This window comes from Patella vulgata, chromosome 1, assembly GCF_932274485.2.
Source record: "Patella vulgata chromosome 1, xgPatVulg1.2, whole genome shotgun sequence".
NCBI lineage: Eukaryota > Metazoa > Mollusca > Gastropoda > Patellidae > Patella > Patella vulgata.
Genome location: NC_065879.2, coordinates 72,617,610 through 72,633,726, shown reverse-complemented (window position 1 = coordinate 72,633,726; position 16,117 = coordinate 72,617,610). Strand labels below are relative to the sequence as shown.

Here is a 16,117-nt window from a genome sequence, read left to right as displayed (position 1 = left end):
TATAGCTTTCTTTTCACTAAGTCTTACAACAAAAGTTTCTCTAGTCAAGATACTTGCCAGTTACAGAGGCGAGTAAAAAAAAAAAATCAAATAACAGTGTTAAAGATCCAATTCATACAAGGTATATAATCTGAGAAAAATTCCTTTCAATTTCCCAGATTGTTACAAAGTAGAACACTAAAAAGTCAACACGTTGTTTAAGGCTGGTGCCAGTAATGCGAAGCCTGGCCCTCAGTGGGCAGACTGACGGGCAATCAACCAAGTCACCAACCGGCTCGTTTCGGAGTAAATTACGATTTCCAACCTAAACTGACTGTTAATTCGTTTAGCAACATAAGTTTCGGTTCGATACCTACCTACCAGCTGAGGAGTGATCATTGATGCTGCATTCCCTAAAAAATGGCACCGCACCAGAGATCATGCCATCAAACGAAAGAAATCAACAATTGACAGAGATTGATTCAGAGGCCGGGGATCAACAAAACAATATATTTCAGAAACTGAAGATGCTTTGTAGGCATAAAAGGGCGCATAATGACACGACAGGACACAAGGACACAGGGATCGCCGACTTACAACGGGGATCACTACCAATTTTAAGTATTTTTGTTCTCCTTTCCTGCGAGAATATATGGGGCAAAATATTTTTCGCCACCGCAAAATATTGGGGGGGGGGGGGGAGAGAAAACCTACGAGGTTGGATGGACATGTAACCCTTCTCCTTGTCATGTACAGCCGGGGAATCAAAACCAAGGCAGTTGACTCAATGATATTATGATACAACGCGTGTACGTGCTATCTTATGATGAAAGAAAATATTGAATTGGAATACGATACTGTTAGACTAAAGCTCAAATTTCATTCGATCGATGTCAGTAGGAATTGCAAAGAACATCAAAATTACTCCTAATCCTAAGGTTACTCCTACCTAGCCTGATTGGGGAAGAACAGTAGGACATTAAACCCTATTTTATTTCATTTCCTAAGAGTATTCTCATCCTTTATCTGCCTTACTTTCTTTACAATACACACTTTCATCCTTCTATAATATAATTACAATTCAAAATGTAAAGCCCTTATTATATGAATATGATGTATTTATTTTTGTATTCAAACCTCTGAAGATGATTGATGGTTCAGTTATAAAGTCCTGACAGATCACATCACAGATAACAAAGCCCTCAATATTTAAACATCAGTCATATTTATATATATTTGTTCATACATGTAGTGCTGATATCAAGTAAAATTTTACGCATCGATGCATTGGACACAAACATCGATACTTGCATCAGGAATTTTTTTTGCCGCCATTTTGTTATTCAAAAAGTACAGAAATAACATTAGTATTTCTGATAGAAACATAAATTTCCTTAACATTATCTGTGAAGGTGTGAGGGGTGTGTAAGGTGATTACAAGAGACAGTTATATGGATCGTATAAATATGAAGAATGTGGGGACCCTTCGAGACTAAATCTTATGAAATTGTATGGCCATATTTCGCTGCAAAAGTTCTAAGTGTGAATCCATTTCGATTTAAAATGGTTCAAATATAATCCAACGTGATATCATTTATGTGTCAGTCAGGATCAGTCGTGAAAAGCCCAATTATTTGTATCAAAACATTTCTACTCGCATATCAGCATTCTAATTTTAAATGATGTGATTGTTTTCTTTTTTTTCCTTTTTCTGAGAGTGTAAGGCATGGGCTATTTCCGAATAGATGCCATTTCTCTTGGAGGGCTTTCTAAACTTAACAATAGTGGAATCATAATCTGTTATATAAACGATCAAATTTTGTTTTGGTGAAATAAGAATCGTTTTTCACTCCGATTTGAGCTAGAATAGTTTTCCGGTTTATATGATGATGGTGATCTACTTAAAATCAAAATCATCTAAATTTGCTATTTAAATTTTGGAGAATTTTGACTCCAGTATAACGGTATAAATTTGTTGTTCAATTTATGGACTAAAATCTTTGCACTCCAGTATAATGTCTGTTGGCAGAACAAACGCATTCTGATTGGCAGATTATACTCCAGTAGTATTCCGGACGTAAAATCTATTGGAGTCATTTCGGTAAAGGGGTCAACTTCTTCCTAAGCTATAATGTATCAAAGCTTGTCTATAGGGATTTATAAAGCACATTTTTTATTGCCTGTGAGGGGGTTGTACGGCCGAATGGTTAGCCCGTGCGCGCTGCATCATAAGGTCTGTCATTGAATACACATTTAGCATAATTTGGCATGGATTAACCAAGGGGTTAGTGGAGTGGAACGGAATGAGACCACTGGGGGATACCGAGGATGTATGTGGGATTGCTCCTTTAAATGTCAATCCTCCTTTATATTTTAACTGTATGACTTGTTGCTGTCATATCTAACTATATTTCTGTCATTGATTATGTCAAAAATACTCCACAACATGTAACTGAGCAGTAGTTTCAATTTTGACCTTTTCTTCAGAACTAATATTATCAGCAAAAAACTCATTGATCTATTAAGATACACCACTAAATGTTTGATTTATATTGGACAATCAAAAACACATTGGCCTCTCTCAATGACCTAGCTGGTTGTGGTAAATTAGCCTGGTTGTTGCTGAAAAGTATCACATTTCATTTTATTTCTCAACACTCTATTCACCCGATGCATAGTAACATTTTGCCGTGTTTGAAGTGAGTGTGGTTAATGTGGGAGAATATTATACACACTAACAAGCCAACAGTGAGGCTGATGTCCCCCGCAGAAATTCCAAAATAAAAAGATCAAACAATATTAATTAATCGCACATTTTATTTTTTTTCAAAATTATCGAGCAATCAAACTATACACTAAATACACTAAGTTTCATCACTCTCTATCAGATAGAACAAGATTATCTTGTCCCAAAGCATCGACCAATGAAATTGGTCAGCTCTGCTTAGCTTCACCTCGAAATGTTAATCATTGAACTCAGTCAAGACATTCACCTAATGAACATCTACATCAAGTTTGAACATTCTACCTCAATTAGAAGGGGAGTTAATGTGTTCCAAAGTCTCGACCAATCAAATTGCTTATCGCTCTGCTTACCCTGAGCAGAAAATTCTCATTATCGAACTTAGTCAAGGTATTGATGTAATGAAAATGTACACCAATTTTCATCACTCTCACTTAATTAGAACTCAAGTTATTGTGTTCCAAAGCATCTACCAATCAAATTGCTTATCTCTGCTTACCTGAAGCAGAAAATGCTCATCTTCGAACTCCATCAAGGCATTGACCTTATAAACCCCTACACCAAGTTTGAACATTCTAGCTCAATTAGAAAGAGAGTTATTGTGTCTCAAAAAGTGTCATGGACGGACGGATGTCCGGACAGACAGACAGACAAACAGACAGACAGACAGACAAACAGACAGACAGACGGACAAACCCATTTTAATAGTCCCCTGCTTTCTTCGAAAGGCGAGGGACAATAATAAAAGTGTTGGTGATCATTAAGCATAACTTTATCATCTGAACACAATGGTTTAACAAATCCCCAACTCACTACCAAGCATTATTTTTTTCTGAAAATTTTCAATTATAAGTAGAATACTCAAAGGCATATTATTCTTTTGCTTAAGGATGTGTTATGTAATATACTCTTCAAAAAAAGTAGGGGATATTCAGAAACAATACAAAACTGCAGAAATGCACTGCTGTTTTTATTAGAGGTAACCAGTGTATGTTAATAACAGGCCAATTGACTACACATGAACATAAACAGTTCCTATGGGCGGCTTATCCGACGGCCCCATTTCACTCGCAAAGAGATACACAGTCAAAAGTGGAAATGGACGTTTTTGATTTTTGTCTTAATAATGAGTAATTGCACCACCAATCCTCAGACATTCAGCAATTTGTCGTGACATGCTCCTAATCAACCATCCATCACAATTTGGGGCAATCTGACCCACTCCTCTTGCAGTGCCACGGGCAATTCTTGCAGTATTGTCGGTTGATGCTGACGAACATGTCTCCCGATCAAATTAAACGTAACACACTAAATCAAAGATACGCTAAACAGTAAATCTTATGCAAGAACCGATAGGAAAGCAAACATGGATAGGATAAACCAGCAAGCGGCAGTTTTCATCAACCCTTCCTTGAAGTGTCAAATTTGACAATGAACCCCTTCCACGTGTATGGCGCTATTGCGTGTCGCATATTCAGCTCAGTGGTTCTGTTGGGGCGATAAGTTCTTCATCTGTGCACATACTCTCAAAGCATGTCATGTGTCCATGACTCTTTATCATATCACAACCGGCATAGGTATTTGCATTTCAATATCCCCTACTTTTTTTGAAGAGTATATTTAGATAAAGAGATGAATATAGTGAAAATTTCAGTCAAATTACTTTAATATGAGCAAAGTTGTAAGTGTTTGAGGTTTTGACAAGAAATGACATAGTCTCAATTGTTAAGTATCATTGCTAAATAGTCTCAACTGTCAAGTGTCATTGCTACGATAATAAACGAGAAGTCTCGATTTTCCATTTTAATACTATTATAATATGACACAGGTGTTCTAATCCATATAATATATGAGCCATTCAATGGTCTAAAAGAGCCGATTATATTAGGCTTGTAAAAATGTTTATAACATTTGAAGCCAGAAAAAGACCTGAAAAATCTCCAAAAATAAAACTGAAAGAAACCCCTAAATCCAGGGAGAAAACTGTGATGAAAAAATGGGGCCCTTTGGGGCAAGTTTCCTACTTTGCTAGATCCCTTAGTCTGTCCCTGCTCTTGCATAATTAATATGATTCTGATCATGACATGAAAGATATAATAATTTAATTTTAGAAAACTGTTCAATTATCAAATTATCGATTAATAAGCTGAGCTAATTGTATCATAGAAGCACAATACAATTAATGTAAATTCATGCATGAATCTTCATAAATAGAGAAAGAATTGTGAACAAGTCCAATTTGGCATAACAAAATATAAAATCAATCAGCTATTTTTAGCTAATTTATAAATATCTCCAATATAAATAGCTTTATAGATCCTATAGATATATCAATAGTTTATAAGACTACTTGCTGTTGAGAATTCAAAAGATGTAAGGCATGAAATCCATAGCTTTAAAATGAACATTAGTTAACCTTTAATCAAAAGAAATTGTGTAATCTGCCGCCCAATATGTTCAACAGATAGAATGAGTAGGGCAGATTAACGTTTATAAATAAGAATGAACATTAGTGCATGTATCATAAGGTATATTTAGACATCTGATGTCAGTATAAACCCTATGTTATGTTTACATAGATATAATGTATGTTCTAAACAATTGATATTTTCTGTTGATAATAAAGCTATAAAACTGTTTCTGGTGTGCACCTTGTATAAATAACAAATACATGTTGAATACAATCATTAGCACTTTCTAAAAACAGTTTCTTTTTTTTTGCACATGCAAAGTGTGAATGGATGGAAAGGTGTCTCAACACAATGTTTTGTGATTGATAAAGAAAATATGGTGATTTTTATTCTATGGTTACATGTACATGTACATGCAAAGTGAGGGAGGTTCATTGTGCCTTAATAGACAGCAGCGTTTCTGCCTAACTTTTAAAACATTTCAAATGGTAAAGGGTAATTTACATGTGTGCCAATGTGCAAATTTGTATCACCCGATATTGAGACAGTTAAAGATACATTATGCGAGATTTTTATAGAGAGTTGGACATTCTTGCTATAACAGTTCAAAAGTAGATGATGAAAGAAGAATATATTGAAAATTTCAGTCAAATTACTTTATTCTGAACATAGTTATCATCGTTGTAATATTTGACTAGAAATGGTAGCGAAATGCGTCGTCACCTTAGTCGATCGTTTGATTGACCGGCGTTAACTCCACCTACATATCTCGATTATCAAGTAAAGTTTTCAATGGCATACGGAAACGCTCTACAGCAGCCTCGCTAAGTACACTCTATCATTTAGCCTCGATCTAACTGACGTATTTTCATCAGGTTGCCCCATATTTGATTTAATCAATTAGTGAAATCCTATTTAAATCCGAGCTGTAGCCGAGCCATCCGTGGGTCTACAGAGTTGATTTTGGGCTTGTTGTTTAAATAAAGATCTAATTTATAATTTCTATAACATCTGAAACCTAAATTAAGACTTCCAATAATCAGATTTAGCTCTTGCATAATGTATGTTTAATTAAAGCAATCAAATGGGTATTCTAATTTGTTACTTTGAAGACACCATTTTATCTACTTAAATTTATCATAGTTTTCCAAGGCATTATTTCTTTAAAATTAAATTTTATTTGTTCAGCTTGGTGAGAAAATTAATATACATTCATTTTTTGGGGGAATTGATTTAGGATTCATCATCATTGTGATAACAGTTGTCATCACGGAACCATTGCCAGCCACCTCATTTCTGGAATTACCAGAGATGAATGGCATCTTACAAGGAGTAAATTGTTTACATCACTGGTATATATCGCACTAATAATTCTTCTATTGAGTCTAGAATTTTCTAACAAAAATAAAGTGATTTACACTGAGATTTAGTATTTTGATTTCAATAAAGATCTTTCAGCCTACACCTAAGTAACTAATACCTTGTGAAATTTAGACTTCATTAATGCATTTATATCTATAGTGACAATGAATGCCATAGAACTGACTTTTGCAAATTTCAACATTCTTTTAAACTGAAAGTCATTTTGTACCAGAATCTGTCAGATTTATATAAAATAATTCATAATAGAATAGAAATGTCATACATGTATATTGTGATTCATGTTGAATTCAATACTGATTCATTGATTTAAATTATCCTAACCATGAAAAATTCCAATAGACAAATCAAATCTATGCAACAACATGGACCTGTAGAGCATTCAGCTAATATCCATTTTGCCGTTTGGAAGTCTTGATTATCTCTAGTAAATGCATTACAATACAATAAAGACTGCAGAAATAAAGAGCAGGGAATATTTTAACACTGGACATTTGACTATAGTCATTTCCAATACAATTTGTAATTATTATCTATATCTGCGTAATGTTCAATTCCAGGAATGAAATATATTTTATTTGGTGTTTTGCAGCAACAAATTCAACAAAACAAGAGAGCTGTTTGTCATTTGTATCTAACGATATAGTAGTCCTCAAAATTAAGATCTGTCTACTGTATAGGCACCAAAAATTATACCTGTCTTCATTAGCCCAGTTTGGAGCAAAACAGTAGGACGTTAAACCCCATTTCATTTCCAAAAATTATAACCTGCCCTAGCTAAATTGAGCTGTCTGCTGTTGCATTTCTTTACATTCTTTACACAAATTATTGTTTTTGTCCATCACAGCATTCGCAAATTTTTATTCATTCCTAGATTATTGGCAGGATCTTAAAAATGATTTTCAGTGTCAATTACTGGTGCTTATGTTTTGTGGTGCCCTTAATATGTATCAATTTGCATAATTTTGTTGGGAGTATTACATAAAGCTATCAAAACTTATCTAACTCCTTACCTTAGATTCATCCATCATTCGCTTTCTGTCCCCAACACGGACAAGTTCGTGTGACAGCCATAATTGAAACTGCTTCAAATAATAATATTCTACTTTTGTCAGCATGTGTATAACATAATCATCAGAGAAAACTATTTAAAACTAAATCTTGTATCACCGTCTGTTGACCTAATTCAAATATACATGTACTTTAACAGCTGAAGAGGGGATATTTAAAGGTTCTGACCAATATGCATCTGTGTAATTAGTAAATTTGGAAATGGGGAAATGGGCCGCATGCCAGAAAAATAGATTATTAAAGATACATTATGGGAGATTTTTATAGAGAGTTGGCCATTCGTGCTATAACAGTTTAAAAGTAGATGATGAAAGAAGAATATATTGAAAATTTCAGTCAAATTACTTTATTCTGAACATAGTTATCATCGTTGTAATATTTGACTAGAAATGGTGGCGAAATGCGTCTTCACCTTAGCCGATCGTTTGATTGACAGGTGTTACATATCTCGATTATCAAGTAAAGTTTTCAATGGCATACGGAAATGCTCTACAGCGGCCTCGCTAAGGACACTCTATCATTTAGCCTCGATCTAACTGATGTATTTTCATCAGGTTGCCCCATATTTGATTTAATCAATTAGTGAAATCCTATTTAAACCCGAGCTGTAGCCGAGCCATCCGTGGGTCTACAGAGTTGAGTTTGGGCTTTTAGTTTAAATAAAGATCTAATTTATAATTTCTATATGATCTGAAGCCTAAATTAAGACTTTCAATAATCAGATTTAGCTCTAGCATAATGTATGTTTAATGACTCCTTTTAGATACATTTGTTTATTCAATGAATATGTACATTTAACTTATAATCAGTCAGTAAAAAAAAAAAAATCAAACTTAAGATTCAATTATTTTTTCAATATCTGCCTGTGATTCGTAGATTCAAAGACTTGGATATATTCATGATCCATGCAAAGATGATGACGAAGAGTTTTATTTGCTCTGAAACAAGATTTGATCAAATTTATGCTAATCTATTTGAATCATATTCTCAATTCAGAACTTTTGAGTCCGGAGTTGCTATGTGATAAAATATCCCCTGTAAGGCAGTTGCCAGTTGTTTGCTAAAACACAATTCAGACATAAAAATGACATTTTATTTCATAGAGTTGTTTATTACAGTAATGGCATACAGAATAAGGTTATTCAATTTCCTGTAAGTAGCCTGTCATTTTATGTTGACATTAATTTCAATTGACTATACAGATTTATTCGCAAATAATACCTCACTAAATGAGAAATCAATCTTCTAATGCATATAAAATTACCCGAGACTGAAAGTCAAAAGCAATGCAATAATTTCTAAGTAACAATGTGAATTTGATTTATTCGACTACTAAGTAACATTTCTGAATATCAAATTATCACTGTAAGAAAGAGTTCATTAAACTGAGCACCAGAGTTGAAGGAGGGATGTTTTTGAAAAATGATTTATACCTACAGTGTACTTTCATTCCAGGTCATTATACATAAATTTGTAAACACCATATCATTCGAGGTTAGTTTGTAAATTTGTAAAAATACAAAGCCATTATTTATAGTCTTTATATTAAAGGAATTAATTATTCTTATGATCTGATTGGTTTTAAATTGTGTCCTCTGTTTAACATCACTTAGTTAAACAGGCATTATGCAAAAGCTAAATCTGTCTATTGCAGGTCTTTCTTTTGGCCTTGAATGTATAAATTATTAATTAGACATTAATTAACTTACTGAGACCATGATCAACTCTCGATGTCATTGTATAGTCTAGATTTAAATACTTTTCACAGTTACGGTAAAAATGGATAATCTAGACTTTGTTTATTAATGTAACAAGGGTAGCAATGACAATCAAGGCTACACTGTTCTTCTAACAACAATAATGAGGCTCAGACTGAAGTAATTGGACTGAAATTTTCAACACATTACATTTTCATTATCTACTTTTTAACTATATAGCAAGAACTGTCAGTTCTTTGTCTATATTACATGTTTATAATGTATCTTTAAGAAACCAATTTCACAAATTTTCACTGAAGAGAAATTGGGCTGTTGGTGACAAATAATCTTTGACTACAGGAATATCCTCCTGTACACAAAAGTTTAGTGATAATTCTGTTTTAGAAATGCACACTAGAAGAGAAAAGAATTAAATTTACCAGTCAGTAACAGATAAGTACCAAATTAATTTATACCAGATTTCAGGAATCCTATCCTGAAGCACCATCGTGCATGTCTTCTTTATAAGTCTTCAAAGCATTTGAGATATACATTAATGTCAAAGATTACCAGAAATTTGTCCGGGAATGGTTGGTACAATAGATGATTGCTCTTCATGCTTCAGGAAAAAGAATGAAGCATATAATAATAATAATGTCTCATGTATTGAGTATTCCAGTGGTAGTTTCTGGGCCTGCAAGGCCATGAACATTTTTTTGGCTCCACTATATTTTTGCTAAAATTCCAATCAAACTTTATCACTTATCAGCACTCAATATATTTCTTTTACTCGACTATATTTTCACTAAAATTTCAATCACACTTGATCAGCACTCAATATAAAATAATGATTTAAATTATTTAGTCAATACAGATAACAGAATATACAGGCAACAATAAACCTTTCTATTTGATTGACTTCAGAATCAATACTTTTATTTAGAACTCACAATAAAGGACTTTCAGAAGTATATACAGAATTCCCGAAAGACAGAAGAAAATTTTAATGTTATTAAAGGTGGATACAGTGAAGTGAAATTCCCTAAAACAGCATTATTTTAATTGATTAAGCTATAACCTCTCTCCTCTGAGCTTTTGTCATTGCCCCAGGTAAAGATAATGATACATGTACTTAATAAAAAATTTCATAAGTAATTTGTGATACAAAAATAGTTTTAACAACATAATACAGTGTATCTTGTCTTTCTATTAGTAATTGTATAATGAATACAGATCTTGGGAATACACTTGATTACATTGTACATCTCAGTAGCATGAATTGGAGGGTTTGCTAGCTTTCTGGGAGCTGACGGACAAAAGATTATGGAATAATAAATATTTGGTTCCTCAGGCAGTTTTGCAAAGGGTACCAAAGGTACAAAATATAAATTGCTAATAGGAATTGGACTTTATTCTATTTTTAGAGCAAAGCCTGTGAAAATCCCAAAAATATTTGCAGACTTCGCCCTCTCTCCATTCGCTTTACTTGTGACCTAAGACTCATATGTATGTGCATAAAACTAGACACCTGTTATGAAATTTGGATTATCTATATCAGAGCTTTATTACTGTGTAATATAGCCAAATATACTATCGTCTCCAGACTCATAAGAACTGTTCTTGTTCTGTGGCTCATTATTTGTATTCAATAAATCATATTAACGACAATTTTGCACATTGATAATAACAACACAATCTGTTTTTAATATAATATATCGTGTAAGAATTTTTACAAGATGCATACAAATATCTGTGACCATATTCTGGAACAAAGAATGTCTGTAGCTCCATAGAAATTAGTTTAACTTGAAGTTTATACTTCTATATTTAGAACTATAATAAGGCATTTGAATGTAATTAAAAAGGCTTCTAACAATGGTTTCCATACTGAAGTTCAAGAGCCAGACAAACTTAATAATTCCAGTATAAAATAGTTCTTCCTGAGATGTGTATTGATATAGCTAATAGTTCAATTCATTGCCAGACAATGTTGACACACATATAGTTAAAGAGACTGTTCAAAGAAGTCAGTTAACAACTCAAAAATAAATGTTGTTTAAAGTGGATATGCCCTGTTAAAGTTGATATTTTTATTGAAAAGTACATTTATTAAAAACATTGGGGTCCCCAAAAATAATTCAAGTTGATTATTTCTAACAAGAGTTATGGCAATGTAAAGCAATATTTCTTTGTTAATGGCATATTCTTCATGAAGCTTTTTTTAATACCATATGTGCTTGTGACATAAAAACAAGATTCTTATATACAAATTTTTTACTTTTCAGATATCTAAATGATCTGACTAGTTGTGTCTTTAGCTAATGTGTGAAAAAGTACAAAATGGATCCTAATACATCAAAACTTTGCTTGCGTCCTAAAAACAATAAATAAGACAATATTTATTAAAAATCTTATATTTACTTCACAGCCTACATCTTAAATTGCATCAAAAATCGCACATTATAAACTACTTCTTTTGATAATCTATGACTTTATTTCACTCTAATTTGGGTAATTTTTGTTATATTTTACAGTATAAACTGAAAATTGAAAGAAAAATATTCAATATATTCAAGACTAAGTAAGCTACATGTATATACATGTAACATACATGTATGAAACATTAAAATATCACACATTCTGAGAGTATTAGTTTTATGTCTCATACCGATGCCTACAAAATTAACAATGCATATCTATAAGATGCTGAAACGGAATAAATTCAGTAAACTAAATTTTCAATGAATTGATCTGTAAACAATATACAGGTACTAAATTTTAATCAAATACCTCAAAACAGAATTTTTATTGATTACATGTCAATATATGGCCAGCAAATAATTATAACAGGCTTGATCTGTAACTTTGATATACACAGCAGTGGGCAAACCTTCAATATCTCAAAGTTTAACCTAAAATAATTCTGAAAAATATATAGCTCATTGTTTAATAAGTGAACTAAGAGTCATAATTTAGTACAAAATTAACAGATTCCCACAGAAATGGAACTCGATCTTTTTCTCTGGTCTATACATGTACAGCATTGTACCAAAGTTAGATGTACATGTATAAAAAAAATCTGGAAAACAAAAATGACAAGACAGAAAGGGCATAGGGACCTTATACAGGTTGGAATGTGGACTGCCCACAGAGCTATGTAGTTTGTGTCATTTTATTCAACAATTACCATTTCTGAACAATCATATTTGCTAATAATTACAAGGAAATGGTCCAAACCGGTTCAAAACTGGCTCAAAGCTATTAATTCTCAATGGGAACCCCACTTATGCATTATAATATTGTTCCCAGTCAGGTTGGCTATAGAAGTTAATTTACTTTTTTAATTTCTCAAGCATTTCCTCTATAAAGACTACAATTCCAAGGATTTTATTATAAGAGGACATCTTTTGAACTGTGTAGACAGACTGAACTTCTAAAAGAGCAGCATACCATCAGTAGACATTTATTGTAGCTGTAAATCTTATTGGACCTATAAATATTTGATAAAGAGTAACAACCCACTATACATTATTAATGATTTTTCTCAGGCATTTTATCCCTTGGGACTTTTTGTCATTGATAGGGTATAAATCTGTTGCTAACTAGATGTACATGTATGCAAATTGCCCTTCTCAAGACTTTTAACAACATTTACTATTGTGGTAATCTGTAAATATGTTCGCTTCCACCTATATGTACACCAGCTTGAAGCACTATAATTATTAAATATACTATTCAAAAAAAGTAGGGGATATTTGATTTTAGGGGCATAATACTAAAATATGCAAATGACTACGAAAAAAGTCACTATAGAACCTAACAGAAGAAACATTTCCAGTTACATGTGACGCCCAAACGCACCAATAGCTACCGCATGGAATGCAGGTGATGCTTGGGATCATCATGGGGGTCCAACCCAAGATTTGCACGACTCTGACTTTGAATGTTACAGTCATTGTGGCATTGAATTCCAGGGTGGAAACATCAGTTTAATTGTTTTAGTGACCAGAAAACAAATTTTGATATGCGTCGGCTTACCCAAAATGAAAGGTTACGTGCCCTTGGCATGCTACAGATCGGCACAACACAGGCGGTTGTGGCGCGGACGATGAATGTTTCTCAGTCTGTCATAAGCAGGCTATGGTCCAGATACCGTGATACACAATCTGTACAGGACAGACCACGCTCAGGTCGACCAAGGGCGACAACTCAAGCCCAGGATCGATTTATCCGTACCTTGGCCTTGAGAAATCGTGTCATCACAGCAAATCAGATCAGCGCTCGTCTTCAAACAGACACTGGTGTGAGAGTGAGTGGCCAGACGATTCGGAATCGACTGCATAGGGGTCACCTTCGCGCCCGACGTCCTCGCGTGATCCCTTGTTTGAGAGATCATCACATTCAGGCAAGACGTCGTTGGTGTAGGGATCGTCAACACTGGGATAATCGACGCTGGAGCAATGTGATGTTTTCAGATGAGTCAAGGTTCACTGTTGATTTTTTGCACAGACGTAGGAGGGTGTGGCGTCGTCGAAACGAGCGCTTCCAAGACGTTAACGTCATCAGACATGATCGATTTGGGGGGTGGTTCTGTTATGGTGTGGGGAGGCATCACTGTTGCTGGAAGAACGGCTTTACATGTTGTTGCAGGGCGTGTTACAGGCCAGTACTACCGGGACAACATCTTGGCAGTCCATGTTGTGCCGTTCGCACGACGTCATGGCCGCCGTTTCATCTTCCAGGATGACAACGCAAGATGTCACAGGGCCAGGGTCGTTACAGGTTACCTCCAACAACAGAACATCACCACATTACCTTGGCCAGCACTGAGTCCCGACCTCTCCCCCATCGAGCATGTCTGGGACATGCTTGGACAGAGGTTACGTCAACGTCAACAACGTCCTGCCAATGTCCAAGAACTTGCTGCTGCGTTGCAACAGGAATGGGACAATCTGGACCAAAATGACCTTAGACGTCTCATTAGGAGTATGCCACGTCGGATCAATGCTTGTTTGGCAAACAGAGGAGGATTTACCCGTTACTGACTTGGTTGTGATGCTGTGGTAACTTTGCTGTTTGACCCCGGGTATCATTTTACCCTTATAATGGTCAGTCTGTGCCTTACTTAGTCTAACGATCATTTGGAATAAATCGATGAATGTGAACTTCATTTCATTTTGTCATTTGTTTCTTCGTCAGTTTCATTAGGTGACTTTAATAACACTTAAAAATCAAATATCCCCTACTTTTTTTGAATAGTATAGTTTGAATCCTTTCTAAAAAAATGTTCATAGGTAAAGACTAGAGACATAGTAAAATTAAATTAAAAGTACAGTTCAGGCATATATGTAATTTTAAAAAGCTTATAAGTGGTACTGCCTTAAACGACAGCAAATTAAAGCAACAATTGATTGACTTTTTTAAAATGAAAATGTGTAACATAATCATTATGCCTGTATCTTAAGTTTAAAAAATATTTTATTCGTTTGAAAAGGATTGAACAACAGGCAAAGCCTATATAAGTTCTTTCCCAGGGATACAGAAAATAATAAACGATAAATATGACATATACATAAAAATAAAATTAAATATAATAAATTGTAAAACCGAACATATATACAGTTTCATGTGGAAATGATATATACGATGCAATTTTTTGATATTATACAACAATATTATGTAAAAGCGAATCAAAACCTTTGAGTACTTTTAATAAAATAATGGACTGCTTCAAAAATCAAGATATTGGAGGTGTTCGAAAGATTTGTAGAGCCATTTAAAATTAGATCTAGATTAATAGTTTCTGTGAATACATTTAATGAATTGAATAGTTCGATTCTGATAGCTGAATAAGATGGACAAGAGAAGAAAAAGTGGAAATTATCTTCATCCGAAGAATTGCATTTTGGACATTTTTTTGATTCAGATAGGTAGTGGTGGAAAAGATGATTATTGAGATTACTAGATTTATTTCTTAACTGACAGTGAATGATATTTTCCTTACGGTTTCCATAATGAAAGTAACTAGGTTTTTTATGTATAGGATACTGACTCAGGAGACTAGACTTAAAAGTATTGAGAGACGGTGATAACTGCACATGCGTAGGAAGACTATTCCATAGTTTTATTGTGTTTGGGAAAAAACTTTTTATATAAGAAGACGTTTTACATTGTGGTATTTTCAATTTATGGTTTCTAAGATTGTAATAATTTGTTTCGGGTTGTATTTCCATTAGAATATCGGATAGATACTGGGGACTATAGCAATTAAGGATTTTATAAAAATAGACGAGTTTATGCTTTTGACGGCGTTTGAACAGTGGTTCCCACCCTAATTCGTCATAAACATGTTTTCTGTGGGAATTTCGGCGCAGACCAGTTATGATTCTCCCTGCTTCTAGTTGGATATTCTCAAGTAATTCCGAATCTTTAATACTACAATTATCCCATATACAATCCCCATACTCCAAAAGAGGACGTATAAATGACGTAAATATCGTACATAACGTAGATCTGTTTAATTTAAATTTTAATTGGCGTATTATGTTGAGTCTATTGCAAGCTTTTTTGTGAATTTTAGAAATATGTTCTGACCATGTTCCGTTTAGATGAAATGTTAGTACCAGGTGGCAGTGTGAGGAAACTTTATCAATAATTTTGTTTTCAAACATAAGATTAGGATGATTAGTTTTTTACGTGTGAATATTAAGTTTTTAGTTTTATTTGGGTTAAATTTTATTTGCCATTTATTTGCCCACGTTGATATTAGCCTCAGATCACTATTGATTGAATTGGCAGATTCTAAAGGGTTACCATTAATAATTGCAAATAAGGAC

At 33.8% G+C, this 16,117-nt stretch overlaps 1 long non-coding RNA gene across 1 annotated transcript in view; it reads right to left on the bottom strand.

Moving 5' to 3' along the window:
- The window catches only part of LOC126823493 (uncharacterized), a 47,968-nt gene extending 40,422 nt beyond the window's left edge, over positions 1–7,546 (bottom strand). The window contains exon 1 of the long non-coding RNA XR_008785872.1: positions 7,527–7,546. This is a non-coding gene — a long non-coding RNA (uncharacterized LOC126823493). The remainder of the gene's footprint in view (positions 1–7,526) is intronic.
- Between the last annotated feature and the right edge of the window lie 8,571 nt (positions 7,547–16,117).